The following is a 23,143-nucleotide window of genomic DNA, read 5'->3' as shown; positions in this document are numbered from 1 at the left end:
TCTTTTAATTGGGAATCTTGGGATTATTTTGCTATTGATATCACAGTCCAGACATTAAGATTTTCTCACTTAAGTCGCTTGTACACAAATTAATATGAAGAGGAAGTAGAGTTTTTCTTTTGTCCTTTTGAAGAGAGTGATGGATTATTATTTTGACTTCATGCAAGTGAGGGACTCACCATGCCTGTTGGGATTTTAGAATTTCTTTCCTGTTATTAGGAACAGCAATGATCCGTAATGGGTTCCTGGAATCATCCAGTGATGGTCTGAATATCTTAAAAGTTTCCTTTCATGTCTCATTTTCTATTTCTCCCCTAGTAGCCATGCACCCGGGGCAGGACATGGCCTTACATTTCCTTGGTTTCTTGATGATTTCTTAGGTTTAGTGTTTGACACAGTTAGGATTCTGGATAAAATCAGCCCTTCTGGGAAGTGTGTAAGTCAAACAAGGACTTTCTGGTGGCGTTATACAGGTTTCCCATGCCCCGTGAGTACAGGAATAGCCCCCTGGGGAAGGAGAATGGGCACATGATGGCAGGGAGCCATTCTTGGATGGTCCCATCGTTCTGCAGGAATTGTCATGCAGGAAGAAGAAGCACATGGCGACTGAGCTGGTAGTGATTCTGCTGATAGTTTTGATCGTTATGATTTGCTCCTGAAAGGTGATGTGGGATGAACTGCAATATTTAGAATGCTGACATTCCTTGAAACAAAGATATAGAAAAAGGCTTATAATTGCATGATGCCTTGTAGTTTTCAGCTGCTCTCATGTGGATCCTTTTTCGTCCTTCTGAAATGGTTTCCCAGGAGAGAGCGTTGTTCTTCGTGTATAGATGAGGAGCCTGGGTTTCAAATGGTTAGGAATTCAGTGCACGCATTGGAATCTTTAGTTTCCTGGAACATTTTCTATTCAAGTATAGACCACATGGCCTCTAAAGGCTGGCTCATTCTTAACACCGCGAATGGGGATCCAGCCTCACCTCTGGGGTGGGTGGCAGGAACTCCACAGCCATCCTGGGTGCTCTGGGGTGGGGTAGCTGAGCTGTGGCAGCCCCTCCCAGCTGAGCAGCAAGGCTGGGGAAAGCTCATTCCATTCCCCTTGGTTCTAACCAGGTAGAGGCTTACACTGCACATTTCCTTAGCTGGGAACCTTTAGAACTTTACATTTAAATCTAGTCTGTGATCCAGGGGGTAGACACATGGGTATTCACTGTACAATTCCTACATTTTTTGTATATTTAAAAAATTTTTTTATGTGTCGTGGATGACAAAAGAAATGAGACCCCTTTGAGTTAGCTTTTCTGTACAGCATCTTCTAGAATCAGGAGGCTGGACAGGGTTTAGTTTCATCAGAAATCTGAATCTTTCTGGTCAAGAGACGGCACTATTAAGTTCTTGGTTGTGTGGTTTCTGGGAAAGAAATATTCTAAATGAGTTCCAGGAATCACCTCTGTGGGATTTCTACAGGAAAAGTGACCACTCTTGAAGCTTCGCTGTCACTAACAAGAATAATGGTGACGGTTTCTAAGCTGTCTCCAGCCAATCTTTAGTTCTTTTATGCAGAGTGCTTTTATTCCAAGTGAAGTGCCCTTCTGTTTAATAGTGACCTCCAGTTATTACAGGGATTGCAGCTGCATTTGATGGACGTGAACCTGCTCATCTCTGGCTCCCCAGCTTCGCCTCTGGGGTGCGTGGCAGGAGCTCCACAGCCATCCTGAGTGCTCTGGGGTGGGAAGTCTCTAGGGGGAGTGGACAGTGCATGGCCGGGACGTTCCTGTCCGACGTTCCACACTGGTGTATGGGCGTCTCTGCCCTGTTTCCTCCGTCCGTGCGTCTGTGGCGTTTCCTCTGTTCGTGCATCTGTGGACTGTTTTCTCCGTGTGTGCCTCTGTGGCACGTTTTCTCCGTCCATGCGTCTGTGGCGTTTCTTCCATCCGTGCGTCAGTGACGTTTCTTTCGTCCCTGCGTCTGTGGCACTTTTCCTCCCTCCGTGCGTCTGTGGCACTTTTCTTCCCTCCATGCGTCTGTGGTGTTTCCTCCGTCCGTGCGTCTGTGGTGTTTTCTCCGTCTGTGGATCTGTGGCGTTTCCTCTGTGAGTCTGTGGCCTGTTTTCTCCATCCACGCTGAAGGCCGTCACTTCTCTCTAGTCACCACTTACTGATCGCTCCCTGTGTGCTGAGCCTGTGTCAGGCGTGTGGCGTGTGTCACCTGTGTGGCAGGGGTTTGCGTGACACACAGGGACACACGCTTGGGGAGCTGCAGTGATGGGGTCATAGCCACGCAGCTCAGCCCTCGGTCTGAGGGTCTTGGTACCCACCCAGCTCTTCCCGAAGCAGCCTCGGGGCAGATCCCAGCTCTGCTTTCTCTCCTCGAGGTACCTCATGAGGTAAACTAAGCAAATCGAAAGTAGGAAACAGTTGTGAAATGAGGCCTGGGTTCAAGTGTGTGTGTTCATTACTCTTTACATGTTTACTTCACGTACCCCCAATGATATACTTTCCAGCTGGTATAACAATTAATTACCAGCCATTACTGGTACAAAATTCCATGAAGGATATTTGAGGAGGGCATAGTCTCAAAAACATGCTTGATTTTCACAGTTGTGATTTGCATGATAAAGCTCTCAGGACTGTGACTTTCTTTTGTTATCTTATTTTTATTTTTAGACCCTTGGGAGGAAGTTATTTAGTGATTACTTATAATTGTGAAAATAATGTAATGATTACAGAATCTCATTAGAATAAATACTATATTTTCTGTTCCTTATGTCAATGAAATCATCTTAATCCAGGCCGATGTTGGCAGGAATTGTCACGTTTCAAATGGGTAAGATATTTATGTGATGTGACGACCTCCCGTATTGTCTCTGGAACATATCAGAACTTTCATCTCAATTCTCACTTGTTGACACCCTACCTTGTTTTGTAATTATTCTTGTTTGCATCAGAATTTTGAATCCACGTACCTGAGATGATACTTACGTATGCATGTACGCATGCATGTGTGTGCATGTGTGTATGCGTGTGTATGTGCGTGTCCACGTGTCCATGTGCACGTGTATATGCATGTATGTGTGTGCATGTGTACATGTGTATATGAGTGTATGTGTATGTGCATATGCGTGTGTATGCATGTATGTGTATATGTGTGCATGCATGTGTGCTCATGCACACATGTGTATGTGTGTATGTGTGTGCACATATGTACACGCGTGTGTACATGTATAGGTACGTGTATGCATATGTATGCATCTGTGTGCACACAGATATACCTTTTCCTTTCATACAGGCTGTTTTGAGTATTGCTGTTAGGCAGTGACAACTTTCTGTTTCCTCAGTCAGAAAATGGGTAGCTCATCATTAATAAAGATGAGCATTCAACATCAAGAATAACTAAATACAAATGAAATTGTCATATTAAATAAATAAATTCCAAAACAAAGGCAATGTTCTGTACTATGTGTTCACATTGAACTTTCTTATAAAAATTGGTGTGAATGTTTCCCACTTATTGGAAATCACATGACTAGTTTAAGCCAAAACGTGGAATATTAATTAATTCTGTTTTCAGATCACTTTTGCATATTTATGATTGATCTGTTCTGCTGTTCTGGAAGCTCTGAAAACCACTCTGTCTTACTCTAGCTGGTGCCACGGTTGTGAGAATTCAGGGAAACAAGGTGTTTGCCAGTTTAAGTATTTTAGATCTCAAACTGCCTCTTTTCTGCATCATAAACCAGTCTTAAAGAAAGACATAGTGTGACTTGTAGTGGATTATGTCAGTTTTATTTTCTGTGGCTGAATCATCACTCTACATTGTGAATTAATGTTATTTTTCAGATCGTCTTTATAACACAGGGAGGTTTTCCAGTGTTGAGTGCAGGTTCAGTGAAAGTACTAACACTGTTACTACGGACTTAAACAGACTTGTTTTCTGAGGTGATAACCTTGGAGTCAGGCATTCAGTGTCCGCCCATCTCTTGGTTCCGAGTTCTCGGTCCCCTCCCGCTCTCCTCTCCCTGTACCCTTACTACTGTCTTACCTTCTTTTTGACTCCTAGGCCCTCGGAAGATGGTGTGTTGGGGGCAGGTGCCTGCTGTGAATCTTTGATAACTTTGGGAGAGAACTTTTTCTTTGGAGCAAGACCCCTCTCAATAAACTTTCAGTAGCCTGAGTATCATCTGTTGTGTGAACTATTTGTGGAAAATGTTCAGCATTTTTCCTTGGATTTTGACTGATCTTTCTCCACCTGCCAGTTTCTTCTCAGTTTGCCATGTCTGTACCCTCACCAACCCGTTCCAGCCTGGTTACGTGTAAAGTATTTGAAGCAGAGCTCTGCAGATGAGAGAGTGTGTGTCACCCCCCGAGTTCCCTTCCTGGCCTCTGAGTGTCGGTTGTGTTTTGTTCCGAGGGACGACTCTGAGGCTCCTGGCCCCTGTTTTGGAGTACCCCACACTAAAGTGGGTGTAAAATGAAAAATGGGTTTATGCTGTATTATTATAATTCATAGAGTAGATGATAAAAATGCTTGAATCTGAACAGCAACTGAAAATGAGGACATGGTACCAGTTTGGATGTTGGACGACTTTCTTGAAAAAAGTTTTCATCAAATTTAGAAACTGTGCGTGTGCTGTTTTCCATTTCATACTTAGAATCTGTATAGTGTGTGTTGTATGAATGTGTTGTATGAGTGTGTTGTGTTGTATGTGAGTTGCATGGGTTGTATGTGTGTTGTATGTGCATATTGTGTTGAGTTGCACTTATTGTACGTTTGAGTGTTGTGTGTTGTATGAGTGTGTTGTGCGTGTATTTGTGAGTTGCATGCTTTGTATGTTGTATGAGTGTTGTGTGTTGTATGTGTGTATGTGTATGTCGTATATGAGTTGCATGTATTGTGTGTGATGTATGAGTGTTGTGTGTTGTATGAGTGTGTTGTACATGTGTTTATGGGTTGCATGTGTTGTGTGTTGTATGAGTGTTGTGTGTTGTGAGTGAATTGTACATGTATTTGTGTTGAGTTGCGTGTGTTGTGTGCATGTTGTATGTGTTATATGTTGTATGAGTGTGTTGTACGTGCATGCTGTGTTACGCGTGAGTTGCATGTGTTGTATGAGTGTATTGTATGTGTATGTTGTGTTGTGAGTTGCATGTATTGTGTGTACGTTGTATGAGTGTTGTGTTGTATGAGTGTGTTGTACGTGAATGTTGTGTTGAGTTGCGTGTGTTGTGTGTGTTGTACGTGCATGTTGTGTTGAACGTGAGTTGCATGTGTTGTACATGAGCTGTATGAGTGTGTTGTGTGTGTATGTTGTGAGTTGCATGTATTGTATGTATGTTGTATGAGTGTTGTGTGTGCATGTTGTGTTGTGAGTTACGTGTGTTGTGTGTTGTATGAGTGTTGTGTGTTGTATGAGTGTGTTGCATGTGCGTGTTGTATGTGAGTTGTGTGTTGTGTGTGCTGTATGAGTGCATTGTACATGCGTGTTGTGTTGTATGTAAGTTACGTGTGCTGTATGTGTGTATGAGTGTGTTGTACGCACATGTTGTGTTGTGAGTTGCATGTATTGGTTATGTGTCGTATGAGTGTGTTATAAATGCACATTGTGTTGTGAGTCACATGTATTGGGTATGTGTTGTATAGGTTGTGTGTGTTTGTGTGCATTGTGTGTTGTCAGTGTTGTATAAGCCCATTGTACATGCGTGTTGTGTTGTGTTGCATGTGAGTTGCATGTCAGTGTGTGCCATGTGAGAGGCGTGGCATCCACATGACTGCTCCTCAGTGAGTCCTGCCTTGCAGCCCCTTCAAGCTTGTATCTTCCCGAGCAGCCTAGAAGCAGCAGCCTGTTTGCCTCTGCCCCTCCCCAGTGGGCCTCAGCCAGATCCTGTGCTCAGCCCCCGGCTGGGCAGTCTGCCTCTCTTGTCTCTCTCTCTTCTCTCTCATCGTCCTCCTGCGCCTCCTCCTTCTCGGGACCTGCATCCTTCCTCTGTGCTTCCTGGCAAGCCACACCTGGGACGTTGGAGTTCAGGCTGTCCTCCAAACCGTTTGCTCCTCTCTGAAGAGTGCCCCCCTTGACTGGCCGTGAGCAGCTGGAGTGGATTGCAGGGAAGGGAGGTGGGTGTTCCTGTAGAGACGCCAGGGTCTTACCTGGGGAGAAGGGAGCCTGCACTGGGCAGGCCGCCCTCCTGAGGAAGGGGATGGGGTGGGAGGAGGCTCTCGTGGACAAGGGGCCCACCTCCTGCCCTCCTTCCCTCTATCCCAGTCTGTTGTGAGGGAGGGCGGGACCCTAGGTGATTTCTATGCAGATCTTCAATTATCCACGCTGTGAAACAAATACTTCTGTTTTTAAGATCAGAGGAAATCTCCTTTGTTTGTCTGCCTTTTATTTTATTTTATTTTATTTTATTTTATTTTATTTTATTTTATTTGAGAAGGAGTTGCCCAGGCTAGAGTGCAGTGGCGTGATCTCGGCTCACTGCAACCTCCACCTCCCAGGTTCAAGCAATTCTCCTGCTTCAGCCTCCTAAGTAGCTGGGATTACAGGTGCCCGCCACCACATCCGGGTAATTTTTGCATTTTTAGTAGAGATGGGGTTTCACCATGTTGACCAGGCTGGTCTCAAACTCGTGACCTCAAGTGATCCACCCGCCTTGGCCTTCCAAGGGGTTGGGATTACAGGCGTGAGCCACCGTGCCCGGTCTGTCTGCCTCTTAGTTAGAACCTGTGTATTTTATGTTTTACATTTCACTTTTCTGGGTCAGAACAGTAGTGTTTCTTTTTCGTAGTGTTGCTATGAATGTCCTTTACGATTAGGAGACTGGGTTGGCTGCCCACTGGAGAGTGGTATCACTGGGTCAAGGTCACCATCTGCCGCAGCAGCGTCCAGAGTGTTTAGAGTCTTTCCTGGACGTAGACACCCTTTTGTCTGACATTCAGATAAAACCAATCACCACATTCAGATAAAGAGGTCAGAGCTGGGAACCGTTAGTGCACATCCACCTCTCCCGAGAGTGTTCACGCCTCTTCCACGCGGGGCTAGGCTGCTGCTGAGCATGGTTCTGCTGGCTGTGGCTGTGGCCTCTTTCCTCAACCACAGCCATCGCAGGCCTGCCACAGTTTTTATTCTTCTAGAAGAGAATAGGCAACACAAGAGAAGCAAGGTATGTTAGATATGAAACCGTTAAAAATTATTTCCTCAAACATTGTATATATTTTTTGCCCATACCTAATTTGATAGCAATTTTAAAAAGATTAAAATGAAAAAAAAAATTCCCCTATATTAAGTCTTTGAAAGGCATCCAACTTAGTTTTCATACAATTATTCTCTCTTTGGAGTCATACTTTATTGGTTTCAGTAATGTGTAACAAATGCACCAGCATAAACAGATTTAGGAGCAAACAGCAGCTTCGTAATTATAGTTCAGCTCGCGGGGCCCAGCTGTGGGGGTGCAGCCTGCGCCTGCCTGTGCGCCAATAGGGCTGGTCACCTTGAGCATCTGGGAGTGTCTGGGTAAGTGAGGTCTGGGCAAGGCAGCATCCACACACCTGCGTAGTTCTCACTTTGTCCACGTTATCCGGCAATGCCACAAAATTATCAAGTAAGTGTTCTCCAAGCGCATATTCAGTTAGTGTTTGGAAAGTGCATAGGTACCTCATACAGCACCTTTAAGAGGAACTAGGAGCCCAGGAATGAGAGCGGGTGTGAGGCCTGTACTCTCTTTGCATAGATAAAATATGCATGTGCATATCTGACGCCAGAAAGTTAGATTGGGGCCAGAATGTGGAAGTCCTTACCTGTGCGATACTAGGGAACCACTGAGGGTTTCGGAGAGAATCGTGTCTCTGATGTGCGGCATGCCGTGGAGCCGGGGGGTGACAGGGCAGGCTCATGCAGGGCACTCGCCGTGGCCGGAGGAGGAGAGAAGGCAGCCAGTGAGCTGAGCAATTCGGTGCCTGGGTCAGGAGGGGAAGAGGGAGTACAGGAAGGCGGATGAAGCTGCGAGTCTGCACCCCGAGGTCGCCGTTGCGCTTTGCCGGAAATCAGGAGAAGCAAGTGTGGACCTGACTCAGAGATACTTAGAGACACCACTGCAAGCTGCAAGTTTGGAAATACAGGAGGAGGCTTGGGGAAAATCTGGAGCAGGGAGCATTTGGGAGCCTCTTAGGTAGAAGTGCAGGTCAAGTAGCCAGAGTGTGAGGCGTGCATGTCTGGAGAGAGGAGGCCAAAGGAAAGCCCACATTTGGAAATGGAGGAAGGGTTGGAAGACCCAGAGAAGGCCCTGCTTAGAGTCCAGAGAAGAGCTGGATGGCGCAGTTCACTAAAGCCCAGAGCTGAGAGTTTCCAGGAGAAAGTCCCAAGTGTTGCTGAAAACCAGGGGGCAGGACTCCAGTTGGAGCCTGTGAGGGGAGCCTGGCGGCCCTGATCCCTGAGAGCAGCCAGAGCCTGGGTGTCATGGTGGAAGTGGGTGGGAAGTGCAGGAAGCAGGTGGAGATGGTCCTTCAAGGCCTGGTGCTTCACACAGGTAGCCAGCTGTGGACCGAGACACAACTGGAGAGGGGCCTGAACCCAGAGCATCTCCAGGTGGAGGAGGGAGCCAGGAAGGGCAAAGGTATCCGGAAGAAAGGGGGCAGGCATGGAGCCAGGTCCCCAGGGAGGCTGCAGTCTTCTTTCTCTGTTCGTGGACTGGTTGTTAGTTATTTTGAGTTCTCAAAGTCGTCCACTCGGTGCGGTCCAGAGAAAGTTCCCAGGGGTCTCACGCCGGAGCAGGCCTTGTGCTTTTCTGAACACTGTGCGTGTTGACTCAGGGTTACCGTCAATGGCTAATTCTAGCGTGTCTTTTGTTGAAGTCTGCAGAAGAGCCTCAACCAGCACCAGCTTTTGAAGAACTTAGAAAACTTGTGTTCTTCTGATTCTGGGATTTTTGCCTGAAATGCCTCGTATATTTTTGGCTAGGTGTTGTTAGCACTTGTGTTACAGCATTTGGAGCTCTGTATTTTTGTGATGTGCTAGCTGTGAGGATGTTTAAAATTAGATTCCTAGAAATCAGGTTATAGGAGCTCTCGGCCATGCTTCATGGGTTATGTTTTGACCCCTCATAGTGGACCCCGTTGCAGTGGCTATTCTTAGTATTTGTGGAACACCTGACTGGTGATGCTAGGAGAATGTGATTTGTTTTCTTTGTAAGTCTAAAGTCTAACGACCTTGTAGAGTCTTTATACCTATCTCTTATAAATCAGCTTTAATATACTTGAAAATGTCCTCATTGTGCCCTTGAAAAGCAGGCTCACATTTTAAAAGTCATCCTTTTAAAATCCTTTTCTGCAGCCTGTGCCCTTTGTCTGTTTTGTTACCTTCACTGCAACATCATGAAACAGGGACAAGGGCTAGAATCTATTTCATACACAGAGCTTGAAACAGGGACAAGGACTAGAATCTCTGTTTCATACACAGAGCTGAACTGTGCTGAGCGACCTGCTATGCTGACGTCTGTTTCTGTCATGAGAGGGAACCCAGGCCTCTTGACTTTTCCTTTTGTACATTTTCAAAAAGAATATTTTTTCCTCTCTTGGGTCCATTCCATTGTGGGATTCTCTCCTAAGGCTGTTTCTTTGCGTTCCATTTTGACAAGTATGATTTATTTCTGAGATGACGAAAGGGCAGTGAAAAGGCCTGGGAAAGAGAAAGCAGGAAGAGAAGGAATTGTCTCAAGATTTTAGTCAGAAGGAAATCACTCAGACAGAAACGCTATTCCAAGTGGGTCAGATCCCAGGAAGTGGGATTGAATAAGTGACATGATATCGCACAACTGTTTTACATTCTTGCTGTTGCCAGGGGTAACGAAAAGAACGAGTATATTCATTCCGAGGTCAAATATATATCTTTGCTGACTCTGACTATAATTAGCAGAATTCGTTCAGTTCAAGTTTGAGAATACCTTTACAGAAGAGGGTCTTCGTGCACGTGTGCCTATTTCTCTTTATATGTTCACACGTATTGGAGTATAAATGTGTGTGTGCTGTGTGTGAGACCTCATTATTTGAAACAAGAAATGTGCAGTAGAGCTTCTTAATTACGGGAAGGTACATTTGGGGGATAAACCACTTTGTTTAGAATTGAATAATGGGGTCTTTGAGGGATGTATATATGTATGTGTGTTTGCATTTATGTGTATGAAAGTGTGTATTGCATGTATATGTGTTGTGCATGTATGTGTGCCTTTGTGTGTAATGTACATGTGCATGCATGTGTATATGTGTGCATGTGTATTTGTGTTGCATGTATGTGTGTGCATGTGTTACATGTTTAGGCACGACTGCACATATGTGCAAGTAGGCATGCATGGATGCTCATGTGTATATAGTTATACATGTATATTTGTGCATGTTATGTCTACGCACTTACGTATGTATGTGTGTCAGAATGTGTATGTATATGCATGTGTGTGTGAGTGTTGTGTGTATGCTTGTGCGTGTGTGTTTGAATGTTGTATGTTTGTGTGCGTGTGTTTGAGTGTTGTGTGTATGTGTACGCATCTGTTATGTGGTGGTATTATGTGATTATGTGAACGTGTGTGCATGTGTGAATGTATGTATTGCATATAGGTGTGCGTGTCCATGTGTGTGTGTGTGTGTGTGATATGTGTCTGTGCATGCATGCATGTGCACATTTGATTTGTGAATCCTCTCTGGGAGGGGCATGTTCCTGGAGACAGTGCATGGGATCCTCCGCTGTCCTCTCAGGGAGAGAGACATTGTGAAAGTTCGAGCCATTAGGTAAACATGCCTGATGTTCTATAAAATATATATTTAAATATACCACTGGGGTTAAATATATGTTAAATGGGTGCAAAGCTGTTATATTGCATTAAAAGTCATGTTAGTACTTCCTGGTTAAAGGCTTTGTGAATGATTTCCTGTACATGGGACATAATACACCACACAGAATTACAGCAGGTCAATGGTATTTGCCAGGAGGTCTGGCTTATGATTGGTATTTCTAGTTGCAGACCTGCAGGTTGAGCTTTGCTGGACTTAGAGGAGGGTCATTGACTCTGCCCACTGAATGATACCAGCGTCTCTGCTGCTTCCTTTTTCTGCCGGCTTCATCCAGAGCTGGGACAGCTGCTCTCAGACGCATTGTACTTTTCTCTACATAAAAATCTGCAGCATTTGTTAGCAGTCCAGTAGCAGACCGAGTGGCAGGTCCAGGGGCAGGTCCAGCGTCAGGTCCAGCATCAGGTCCAGCGGCAGGTCCAGCATCAGGTCCAGGAACAGGTCCAGCGGCAGGTCCAGCGACAGGTCCAGGGGCAGGTCCAGCAGCAGGTCCAGTGTCAGGTCCAGCGGCAGGTCCAGCCAACTTTCCACATGGCCCATGTGAAAATGTACCCTCTCCCTTCCATTTTTTAAAGCAGTATCATTAGTAGAGCCTACTGCCATTTCTCCTTGAGCTCCTCACAGTGGATGGTAAGCATTTGCTTTATTAAAGCAAAGTTCCGTGCTCTTTGTGCTAAGTCCCCTCTGCCTTTCTGTGAGAGGCTAGAATTGGGATCGACCCTCAGCTGTGCCAGAGCCTTGGTACATGTCTCAGTTCTGGAATCTACTCTGTGCTTGTTGCCTTCCATCCACCGACAGCCGTCTGTCTTCCTGTCACTCCTTCAACATGGAGTCCAGCAGTGTGCACACAGGTGAGCCTGTGTGAATGCTGGTTTTGTAGGATCTTATCGGGACCTTAGTCATCTTTTCACTAGGAAACCAGACACTGCAAAGGACTTAAAGAAAAGCCCAAAGAAGCCGTATCAGTAGAATCATAGAGACAGAATTCTACAACCATAGGAAATGGCATTGATTATCATGAAATGTGCATTTATGTGAGGCATAGTAAAACATCACATTTCTTACTGGGTAAGAGCTTGGAAAAGATTATGAAAGTATAACTGACTCTACTCTTGTATCGTAGAACATGGTAAAATGATGCAAGGTATTGTATAGAATGGAACAAACAGAATATAATTATATAGAGTAGCGCAGAATAGAACAAATAGCATAATGTTATATAGGGTAGCATAGAATAGAAGAAACAGTGTAACATTATGTAGTGTAGTATACAATAGGAAAAATCGTATTACATGGTCTAGAATAGAACAAGTGGGATAGTATTGTAGAGTATTCAGTTGAACTAATGACGTAGTATTGCATAGCATAATACAATCTAGATTAGAACACACAGCATAGTATTAATATTACGTAGTGTGGTGTGGAATAGTAGAGTCGCATGGCACAGAACAGAGAGGATAGTGTTCTGTAGCACTGATGCAGGAGTTTTGCTCTTTAGCTCAGCTGGGTCCAGGTTCTTGTCTCATGACCAGGAAGAAACAGGCACGGGGACATCGAAGAGTGAGTGCAGTGGAACTCGTTAAGCTAAAAGTTAAGCTCTCAGCGAAAAGAGGGGTCCTGAGAGCAGATTGCTGGTCGCCCCCTTCCCAGTTGACTACAAGGGCTTTTATATAGAAGCTGATGGGGCTGGTCTCGCTGTCTAAGGAGCAAATATCTGGTGGTTCCACCCCATTCCCTCGTGTGCATGGGGACCTTTAGTCTGCTGTGAGCATGTTTAGGAGGGCCCCCCGTGCAAGTCCCCCTATCTGCACAAAACATGGGCTGGAGGCTCTCTGGGACCCTTCCCTTACTGTCTGCCTAAAGCAAGCTGGCTAACTCCTTTCTGTATAGAAGAAAATAGAATAGAATAGAACAGATAGTACAGCATTTTATAGTATGGAGTGAAGCTGTAGTATTCTATCATAGAGAATGGAATAGTATAGAATAGAACAAACAGATCGTACTAGTGTAGTATAGAATAGTAGCCTCAGGCAGCACGGAGCAGGGTTGTGCTCCCTATGTACAGAGTGTAACCACCAGGAGAGCGTTCTTCAGTGGGGCGTCACTGGCCCTTCATATTTCTTTGGTTCCGCGGAAATGAGGAGAGGAAGTTAATAGAGGGGGAGGAGGTTGGCTTTCTTACTTTTAAGGCGCTCATTACTTCTTGGGGATCATTTGATGGTCCCCTTTGGTAGTATTCTGTGAAGCAGTCTCTGTACTCTGTGTAGGGTGAAATGTGGGGCAGTCTGTGGACTCTGTGTAGGGTGAAATGTGGGGCAGTCTGTGGACTCTGTGTAGGGTGAAATGTGGAGCAGTCTGTGGACTCTGTGTAGGGTGAAACATGAAGCAGTTGAGAAAGGATGAAGTCAGAAGTAGCTCAGCAGAGATGCACCAACTCTTACCTGGGAGACTGTGGAACAGTCTGTGGACTCTGTGTAGGGTGAAATGAGGTGTTTTGTGTGAATTGTTGTCTCATGCCTGGCACATGGCAGAGCCTCCGTGGATCTTGCCATCGTGAACCCTCTGATAACTTCTCTACAGTGCCGTCCACACTATAAATACCACACATTGTGGGAAGTCCAGGCCTTTTCAAAGGCTGGGTTTCATTTTAACAAAATTGTTATGCCCTGCTCATTTGGAATGGCCAGATCATCCTGCACTTCTGACTTCACCTGTCCAGCTGGGTACACCTCCCTGCGTGCTGCCAAGGTTTACGGCGGAATTCCCTGACGCCACTACCCTCACTGCCTGCACCTGAATCTGCTGTGGGGTGATTTCCTTATTGGACTTGTCTGGGGACCTCCTGAGGGGTGGATGGGTGAGGACTGGGTTATCTGGGGAAGGTGTTCATGGCATTCCTGTTTGCAGTCTGTGTCTCTGTTGGAAGAGATGCTTTTAGCACATCCGTTAATCCAGACGTGATTAGCAAGGAGTGTCTCTCCCAGGTAAGAGTTGGTGCATCTCTGCTGAGCTACTTCTGACTTCATCCTTTTTCAAGTCTGTTACAAAGAGAACTTTGGTTTCTCAAGGTTTAAGAATTGATGTCAAAGAGCAATTTAGTGTTCTTTTTGAGTCACCAGCCTTGCTGTGGATGATTCATGAGTCTTTGGTGGTTAGGGCCACAGCACAATCGGTGGGCCGTCTGTTCCCCACCCTGGTGGATACTTTCTCACCCAAAGAAATGTATTCTGTTAACATGTCTCAGTTAGAATATTTTAGTAGGAGACAGAGTTATGGCTCTTGTTTTAATTTGTAATAGATGATTACTGTAGCAGGGTCAAGGTTGAGACTTGCAGTGTAGCTCATGGAAAACATTGATTAGAAACACCCAAAATATATCACCAGCTTTGTTGCTGCAGCTCCAAGGGACTAGGAATGCATATATATTTTTTCTTTTGTTATTATTTATTGTTTTTATTTTTGAGACAGAGTCTTGCTCTGTCACCCAGGCTGGATTGCAGTGGCATAATCTCAGCTCACTGTAACCTCTGCTTCCAGGGTTCAAGAGAATCTTGTGTCTCAGCCTCCCAAGTAGCTGGGATTACATGTGCCTGCCACCATGCCCAGCTAATTTTTGTATTTTTAGTAGAGACAGGGGTCTCACCGTGTTGGCCAGGCTGGTCTTGAACTCCTGACCTCAAGGGATCTGCCAACCTTGGCCTCCCAAAGTGCTTACATTACACACATGAGCCACTGTGCCTGGCCACCATGATCATTTTAAATGTGGCACTCAATATCTGCCTTTTTTTTTTTTTTTTTTTAAGAAGTGCAAATGTTACCTCTCACACCTCTATTCTGTTGCTGGCCTGGGCTGGCCAGCAGGGTTCCCAGGCTCGAGGCCATGTCTGAAGTGTTGTTGGACAGTGTGGATCTGTGACCCCTTGGTCTTTGGGGACGTGGGGCACCCCGAGACACCCACAGTCTTGCGAGGGCTTACGGCTCTGTGTGTGGCTGCTGTGAGGCAGCCTTCGGTGGGGAGGAAGGAGAGCAGAGCCCATCTGTCCTGGTGCGGAAAATGCCCAAGAAACCAAAGAAATGGTACAAAAAAACATCATCTGCCCTGGTGCCATTTCTGTAAAAAAAAAAAAAAAAAAAAAAAAAAAAAAATTCACTCTGAATGTGGTTCTGTGCTTGAGGAGGATAGAAAATACCTGGAAAGGCACAGAAAGTGTTCTTATGGGGTCAGCGCCGGGAAGTGGGATGGGAGGCTTGGGAGTGTGTGCAAAGGAGGAAGTGGCATATTTTATTCTAGTTTATTTGGTAGAGCAAGTGATGAAAGTGAAGCTTGAGTGATCAGAGCAGCTCGGCCTGGCCATGGGTAGATCCCAGCGTGTCCCGCCTCCCGCCTGCAGCTGCAGCTCTGTTTCTCAGTCACAAATGAGACAAGTGGCCTGAGGTTGTGGGCCGAGGAGGGGCAGCTCGGTGTCCCCAGCACCTGACTGTCCAGGCTGCTCTTGGGCCAGCCTGAGGGAAGGGGCGGAGGAGAGCTGGGAGGGTGCACAGTGCGTCCTCCTCCCCCGCCCTGGGACTGAGGTAAGCCCAGGCTGCTGTCAGGATGGAGGAAGATGCCCTCAGGACGGAGGAAGAGGCCGATGGAGTTTGGTCAGCAGCCAGTGTGGTCTTTCCCACAGGGGATTCGCAGTGCCCCAACTAGCAGGAAAAAACTCTGCTTTAGTTTTTAAATTTTGCTCATTCTCTTTATCGTGCTGGTCATGGTAAGATTTGGATATTGTTGGTAGGAATCAGTGTCAATTGCGTACAGTTGACTCTTGTCCAACACAAGCTTGAGCTTTGCGGGTCAACTTATAGGTGGATTTTTTCAACCAAACTCAGGGAGAAAATACAGTGTTCTGCCACGTGAAACGCATGTCGGAGGGCTGATTCTTTGTACACGCAGAAAATACAGTGTTCCTGCCATGTGAAACGCGTGTCGGAGGGCCGACTCTTTGTACACGCAGGTTCGGCAGGTCCACCTGTGGGGCTTGAATGTGCCTGGATTTGGTGTCCATGGGGTCCTGGAACCGACTCCCTGAGTCCAGTGAGGCTGGCCCCGGGATCGACTCCTTGAGGACAGCGAGGCTGGCCCCGGGACCGGCTCCCTGAGGACAGCGAGGCTGTTTCTAGTAGCAGGTGGTTTATTTTGTGTTTTCCCCCTGGCTCCACACCCCGTTCTCAAAGACACGGCTGTCACAGGGGGACCAGCTGGGGCAGGGGAAGAGTGGAGGGCACCTGGTAGAAGTGGCCGTGGACTCTCTTAGGAACGATAACCGTGACACCTACCGTAGACGAAGATGTTGTTGGTCTGCACTCTTCTCGTGTTGGTCTGGGGCATACAGTGGCCGTGGGCTGGTGTGGTCCACAGCCCCGGTCTGGGGCATGCAGTGGCTTTGGGCTGGTGTGGTCCACAGCCCCGGGCTCCGTGGTCCCTGACCCTGAAATCCCATCCGGTCCTGTGTCACCTTGGGCCAGCTGTCTCCTGAGGGGAAGGGAACAGGGAACAGCCCTCCCCGCATGGCCTCCCCAGCACCACCCACCCCCAGGACCTCCAGTGTTGACCCTGCTGGGGGCTCCTCTCTCCTGGGGGGACCTTGTCCCAACAAGAGGACTCCATGGGCTGCAGGAGGTGTCGAGCTATTTTCTCTCCTGGAACTGGGTTGCTGGCAGCTCCCAGATGCAGGAGGAAAGGCTCAGAAGTGCCTTCATAATAAGGAGTTGTTGACGTGAACTTTGGACAGCAAACACTGCTTACATTTCCTTTTCCATTTTGATGCGTTAATGGTGTGCGGCAACACCGTGACACACGGGGATGCAGGTGATGGGTGACCCCCCCGCAAGGGGGCCATGCACCTGTTTGATAAGAAGGCATGCTTCTCTTACTGCAAATAAAAACTTTTAATGGTTTTCTGCCAGAAAGACCCTGTCCTTTATGTAGGATACATAGAGGATCATTTGGCCAGGGATTGGGGATTTGGGGTTAAACTAAAAACAAATTAATTTCATTTTGTAGCACTCTGAACCCATTTGAGTTAATTATTCATTGAGAATTTGAATAGCACACATTGTTCTGACTTCCAATTTCCCCCTAATGAACGGCATTTGCTGTAACATGACAAAACCTTTGGTCTTAGAATTACTGGGTAATGTGGAAAAAGTCAAAGTTGGTTCTCTGTTGTTTTGCTTTAAGGAAATTATATTACTTTGCAGCCACTTAGTTTTCTCCTTTCCAGTAAGAAAAATTGCTTTCTTACTACCTGAAAATTCGTGAAGGTCAAGGGGACACAGGCTGCAGTGCATTAAAAGCCACCATCAAATGTGGACGTGGACCGAGTTTTCCCCTGTTCTCTCCCACCATCAAATGTGGATGTGGACTCAGTTTCCCCCTGGTCTCGCCCATCATCAAATGTGGACTTTGACCCAGTTTCCCCGTGTTCTCGCCCATCATCAAACGTGGACGTGGACCCAGTTTCCCCCGTTCTTTCCCACCATCAAATGTGGACGTGGACCCAGCTTCCCCCTGTTCTTGCTAACCATCAAATGTGGACTTGGACACACTTTCCCTCTGTTCTTGCCCACCATCAAATGTGGACACGGATTCAGTTTCCCTCTGTTCTTGCCCACCATCAAATATAGATGTGGACCTAGTTACCTTCTGTTCTCACCCACCATCAAATGTGGGTATGGACCCAATTTCCTTCTGTTCTTGCCCACCATCAAATGTGGGCATGGACTCAGTTTCCCTCGGTTCGTGCCTACCTTGCCACCATGGCTCATTTCACAATCACTCAGGAAAGGAAGAAACATTATTTTTAATAGGCATGAAGGCAGTTGTTTTTAACCTAAGGAACAGGACATAATTCCAGCAATGGGAATGACCAGCCGAGTGGGTCTGTGTGAGGTTTGGAAGAAAAAAAGGATTTTAACTTCCCCTCTCTGTGTGTGCCCACCTCCCCCAGTTGAGAGTCACAGATTTAATTACTTTAATTTTGAGCTTAAAATAATTTGACAACCTAACAAAAACTACTACAGTCCTATAAAATTCTGCTGTGTGTTTGGTTTTTCAGTTGCTTTTCTGAATATGGTAAATGAATGCATTATGAGTTGTTATTTTAGTAATTGCTGTAAAAATTAATGTATGTTATAACCAAGTGTTATAAAGTTAATTTAGCACCAAAGTAAAGCTAAAGCTGCATTGATTTCCCAGTGTAGTTGTGCATAACAACGGCTCCATGAGGCAGGGGCTGTGACCCTGCAGTCTGGTGGAAGCAGGTGCCACCTGGCTGGTGCGTTCGCTGCCCGTCCCCTCTTGCTGCCAGGCAGCTTTGCAGTTTCCAGGCTATGCGGGAATTGAGGCCGGTGGTCAGTAAGAGACGGTGGGGAGTTGGGTGGTGCAGGTTGGCGTGGGGTGGAAGGAGGCGTGGAGAGCCTGGGGAAGCCTGGACAGCAGCTCCGGTACCTGCACAGGGGGGCAGGGTGCAGCGGCACGGGACAGTGAGTAGCTCCTGGAAACAGCCGTTGGGGTTTTTATAGATGAGTCTGTCTTCAGCTCTGCATCCCTTTCCTGCTGAGTCCGGGTGGAGGGTGGAGGCGTCGAGCGCTTGTTTCTCCAGGTGAGGGCCCATCGGACACAGCCAGTGTTTCCTGGAGTCCCCTCACCTGGGAACGTGCCCCTGCTCTTTTCAGAACAAAACAAATCTTAGTTAAACTTGACACATCACCTTTCCAGAAGGTGTTTAAGTCTGTATGCCTGTTAAGTCACCTAACTTTAAAGAGTAATGATACAATATGCTTCTTTTTTGGGGAGAAAACCGAGCTGATTTAAAAGATAAAATCAGAGGTTGGGGTCGCAGCATTTTGGAGGAGACTTGGTTTATGTCCTAGTGGGCAGCAGTGTTTCCTCAACTGTGGTGTTTGCTCTATTATTACATTACAGAGGTGACACTTCAAGCATAGGGAAATGGAAGGCAAAACAGCGCCCCCATTCAGAGATAAACGTTATCAACATATTCATGCACTTCCTTCTGCTGTTTTTGCTCTTCACTTTTTGTTTTAAGACCACGTTCGTAGGATGGATATATAATTGTTTATGGTGACTTTAAAAGCACCTTTCTTGCTAAAAAGAGTATTTTTTCAGTCTGGAAAATTTAGACAACATGTTTTGTTTAAAAATTAATTATAATACCACCGTGAAGTCATCAATGTTTTTATACATTTTCTTGGTCTCTTTATGGACTTAATAGATACAATTTAACAAATTGGAAATAACGTAATATTATGCATAAAATGTTTCTTGGCATTAGAGATGGAGCAGAGAGGAGGCACAGGGCTTCCCGCTGGCTGAGGTCCTCCCAGGGTGTGACCAGCAGCCTCCCAAGTTTAGGGTCTGCACGGAGTAAGATTTCTAAATTGCCTTACACCACAACCCCTGCAGCCACGCGTCCCTTTGATAAGGGGGTGTACTCTGATAGATTTTTCAAGACAAGAGTTTGCTGGATCTGAGGCTGTTTCAGCTGCTTCTGGAGACGGCAGCTCTGGGACGTTTGTGCCAGCTCTCCCTCAAGACCCCACGGATGCCACATCCTCATCTTTTGGAACCCAGTGTTGTAGAGGAGAAATCTGAAGCCAGTTTGATTTTTGCTTCTTGGTAGGAAACTGATGTTTTCAGGCTTTTCCCCTTTATTTCCATAATGAAGATGATGTCCCACCTCATCCAGAGGTGTGTTTGTTACCTTGTCGGGAATGTCCAGCCCTTATGTCCCCCTTCAGGCCCTCAGTCCCTTTCTCAACTTCCTCGCAATCCTCCCCATCTCATCCATCTTCACTGTAATTCTGTTATTTTTTTCATTTTTGTGCTCACTTTCCCATGCGACTTTTGTTCTTGTTTCACAGATGCCCGTGCCAAACTTTATGTCTGGGGCTCGAGGGCCGTGTTTTATTCTGTCTGCCTCTGCATGTACTTTTGAGAAGTGGGGTTGGAGGTTGCCCCCCAGGTGCTGTTTCAGCTGGGCCTGCCCAGACTCTGTGAATTGGGGACGTCGGGCAAATCCCATGTGGCTCTATGGTGGGCCGTGCCGCTGAACCGTACGTCTGAGGTTTGGGGGCCGTGTTTCATTCTGTCTGCCTCTGCATGTACTTTTGAGAAGTGAGTGTGGGGGTTGCCCCCTGGGTGTTTCAGCTGCACCTGCCCAGACTCCCTGAAGTGGGAACGTCGGGCAGAACCCGTGTGGCACTACAGTGGGCTCTGGTGCTGACAGAGCAAGAAGCCGCACTCCCAGGACGTGCTTGCAGCTGTGGGCAGGACTGGGATTGTGACAGGATCATTTCCTTCTCTAAAATACATCTCAACAGTTATCCAGAGGGTTGGCTGTAGGCTTTCAACAGCTTCACTCTTCTTAGTTACCAGGAGACAATTCACTAAACAGAGTTGCTGTCAGGGTTTAATTAGGAATTTCTGCGAGAGGCTGGTGGTACAGCTCCCTCTGCAAGCCTCCTGCAGCCTACCCGTCCCCACTCTTGGGCCCAGCCACCTGCATTGGTCTGTGGAGACTGCACATTCTCTGTTCTCCTAAGGGGCTCCTGGACTTCGGGACAGCCTTGGTAAGTTGATGTGTAACTCCCAGTCTCTTCTCTCTTTAAGTAAGTACGTTCATGGAATCCTGATCTTCGAAATTGTTTCATCTTTGTAAAACAGCCATAGTTTCCTAAGCCACCTTGTGTCTGAGTGTGAATCACTTGTTATTTTTCACTGCAGAATGAACAGAACTGGAATCATAAGATTTAGAGGGTGATGAAAAGACAGAGGTTAGCATATTCCATTTTCTCACCTTTTCCTTACACTTTTTCCTTAAATGCACCCCTCGTATGTCTGTGAAGTTCTTCCCAATTCTGTAACGTCACTCCATCCGCAAGTGGAACATTTGTGAACAGTAACAAGTATTGATGTATACACCTCTGCAACCCCGCTGGAATTAATGCTTTTTATTTATGAATGGATGGTCATCAGATGGCCAGAGGGATTCCCTGTGAATTGCGGGGGTCCTCATGCCTGCTTGTGAGTGACATGCACATGGCGAGGGCTAGGGAATCTGAGTCTCTGTGATTCGAGTAGTGACATCGTTTACGCAAGGCAGGTGGATGACTCTTTGAGCTTGGCATGCTCCTGGGTGGCACAGCACAGCTGACATGGAGTGGGGCAAGGGCTTGTTCCACGAGTTTCTGTGTTTTTGTTGTTGTTGTTGTTGTTGTTATTTTTTTTGAGATGGAGTCTCTCTCTGTCACTCAGGCTGGAGTGCAGTGGCGCGATCCAGGCTCACTGAAAGCTCCACCTCCCGTGTTCACACCATTCTCCTGCCTCAGCCTCCCGAGTAGCTGGGACTACAGGTGCCCACACCACGCCCTGCTAAATTTTTTGTATTTTTAGTAGAGACGAGGTTTCACAGTGTTAACCAGGATGGTCTCGATCTCCTGACATTGTGATCCACCCGCCTTGGCCTCCTGAAGTGCTGGGATTGCAGGCGTGAGCCACCGTGCCTGGCCTGTTTTTGTTTTTTTGAGACGGAGTCTTGCTCTGTCATCCAGATTGAAGTGCAGTGTCATGATCTAGGCTCACCGCAACCTCCACTCACTGCAACCTCTGCCTTTCAGTTCGAGCAATTCTCTTGCCTCAGCCCCCCTAGTAGCTGGGATTACAGGCATGTGCCACCATGCCTGGCTGATTTTTGTATTTTTAGTAGAGACAGGATTTTGCCATGTTGGTCGGCTGGTCTTAAACTGTTGGCCCCATGTGATCCACCCGCCTTGGCCTCCCAAAGTGCTGAGATTACAGGCATGGGCCACTGCACCCGGCCCTGTGTTTGACTCTTAAATCTTCTTTTTCTTTTTAATATTTCTGTTTCTGGACGGCCACTCAGTGGATATGGAGGAAGAGTTCACAGATGTCCGTATTACATTTCTTACTTAAATTAGCCTCCCTTGAACACTGCTATAGGGTACAGATGCATGAAGGGCTGAAAGGGTGGTTGCGTCCCAGTAAGTGTGAGCGTGGAGCTGGTCTGTGAGACCCCGGTGCCAGTGAAGGCACCCGTGTGAGATGGCCTGGGATGGGGGTGTTCAGAGCCCTGACCGTGGCACACACCCTTCAGCTTTGATGTTTCAGGCCATTGCTCTGGTCATCAGTGAGCAGAAGGTCTAACAGCAGTGATATTTATCACTAGCTGTGTTGGCCAATGTGTTAGGAGGGTGAACCTGTTTGACTTAAGCTGTTTGACGGGTTTGCATTTAAATAGACAACTGGTGACCTGGTGCCTGGACGCTTGCTCTGTGACTTGCCCTACGTGGCTTCTCCCTCTGGTATGCGTTAGATGAGATGGGCGTGTTTAGGGTGGTGTGGCCCTAGACTAGAAATGCAAACCCTGCCTCACCCCAGATCTGCCCCACCCCAGTGTGACTTTTGGAGGTGGAGGCCCAGCATCCTTCACCTGCCCTCCAGGGTGATGCTGAGGATGCTGAGGTTTCAGAGCGCTGCTTTGTTGGCACTCCAGCAAGTCCTGCTTAAAGAGGCCAGGATCTGAAATGGCAGGTTACCAAATTGTATAGCAGAAAAATAGAAACGTTTCCTTAGAATGGGCATAGGAAGAAAAATGATTTCCTTCACCATATCTGGAAAAGATTTCAAATTAGCAGGCACTATTTGGAATTATTAGTGGTCTCCTGTATTTCTTATCCTTTTTTTTGTTTTTTCTTTTTTCTTTATTTTGATACAGGGTCTCATCCTGATGCCCAGGCTGGAGTGCAGTGGTGCAATCTTGGCTCCCTGCAACCTCTGCCTCCTGGACTCAGGTGATCGTCTCACCTCAGCCCCCTGAGTATCTGGGACCACAGGCACGATACCATACCTGGCTATTTTTTTTTTTTTTTTTTTTGTAGAGACGAGTCTTGCTATGTTGCCCAGGGTGGTCTCAAATTCAAGCATTTGTCCTGCCTCAGTCTCCCAAAATGCTTCTGTACCCCTGACCCAACAAGGAAGGACAAGAGGCGTGAGCCACACTCCTGGCCTCCTGTCTTTCCTTGTTGGAGCAGGGATGTAGAAGCACTTGCCGCAGCTGACTTGAGTATATCTCGTTTTGCTTTGTTTTCGTCACGGGTAACCTGGCAGTGCTGTGCACCAGTGCTGCTGGCCAGTTGTTTTTTCGATGGACTGGCAGAAAATCAAACTGAGACCCGGGTTCCTTTCTCCCCGGGTACTGACCAGGTGGGAGAGGAAGGACGTTATCTGAGT

This window comes from Macaca nemestrina, chromosome 4 (genome assembly GCF_043159975.1).
Source record: "Macaca nemestrina isolate mMacNem1 chromosome 4, mMacNem.hap1, whole genome shotgun sequence".
NCBI classification, from domain to species: Eukaryota; Metazoa; Chordata; class Mammalia; order Primates; family Cercopithecidae; genus Macaca; species Macaca nemestrina.
This window is presented reverse-complemented; position numbering follows the sequence as displayed.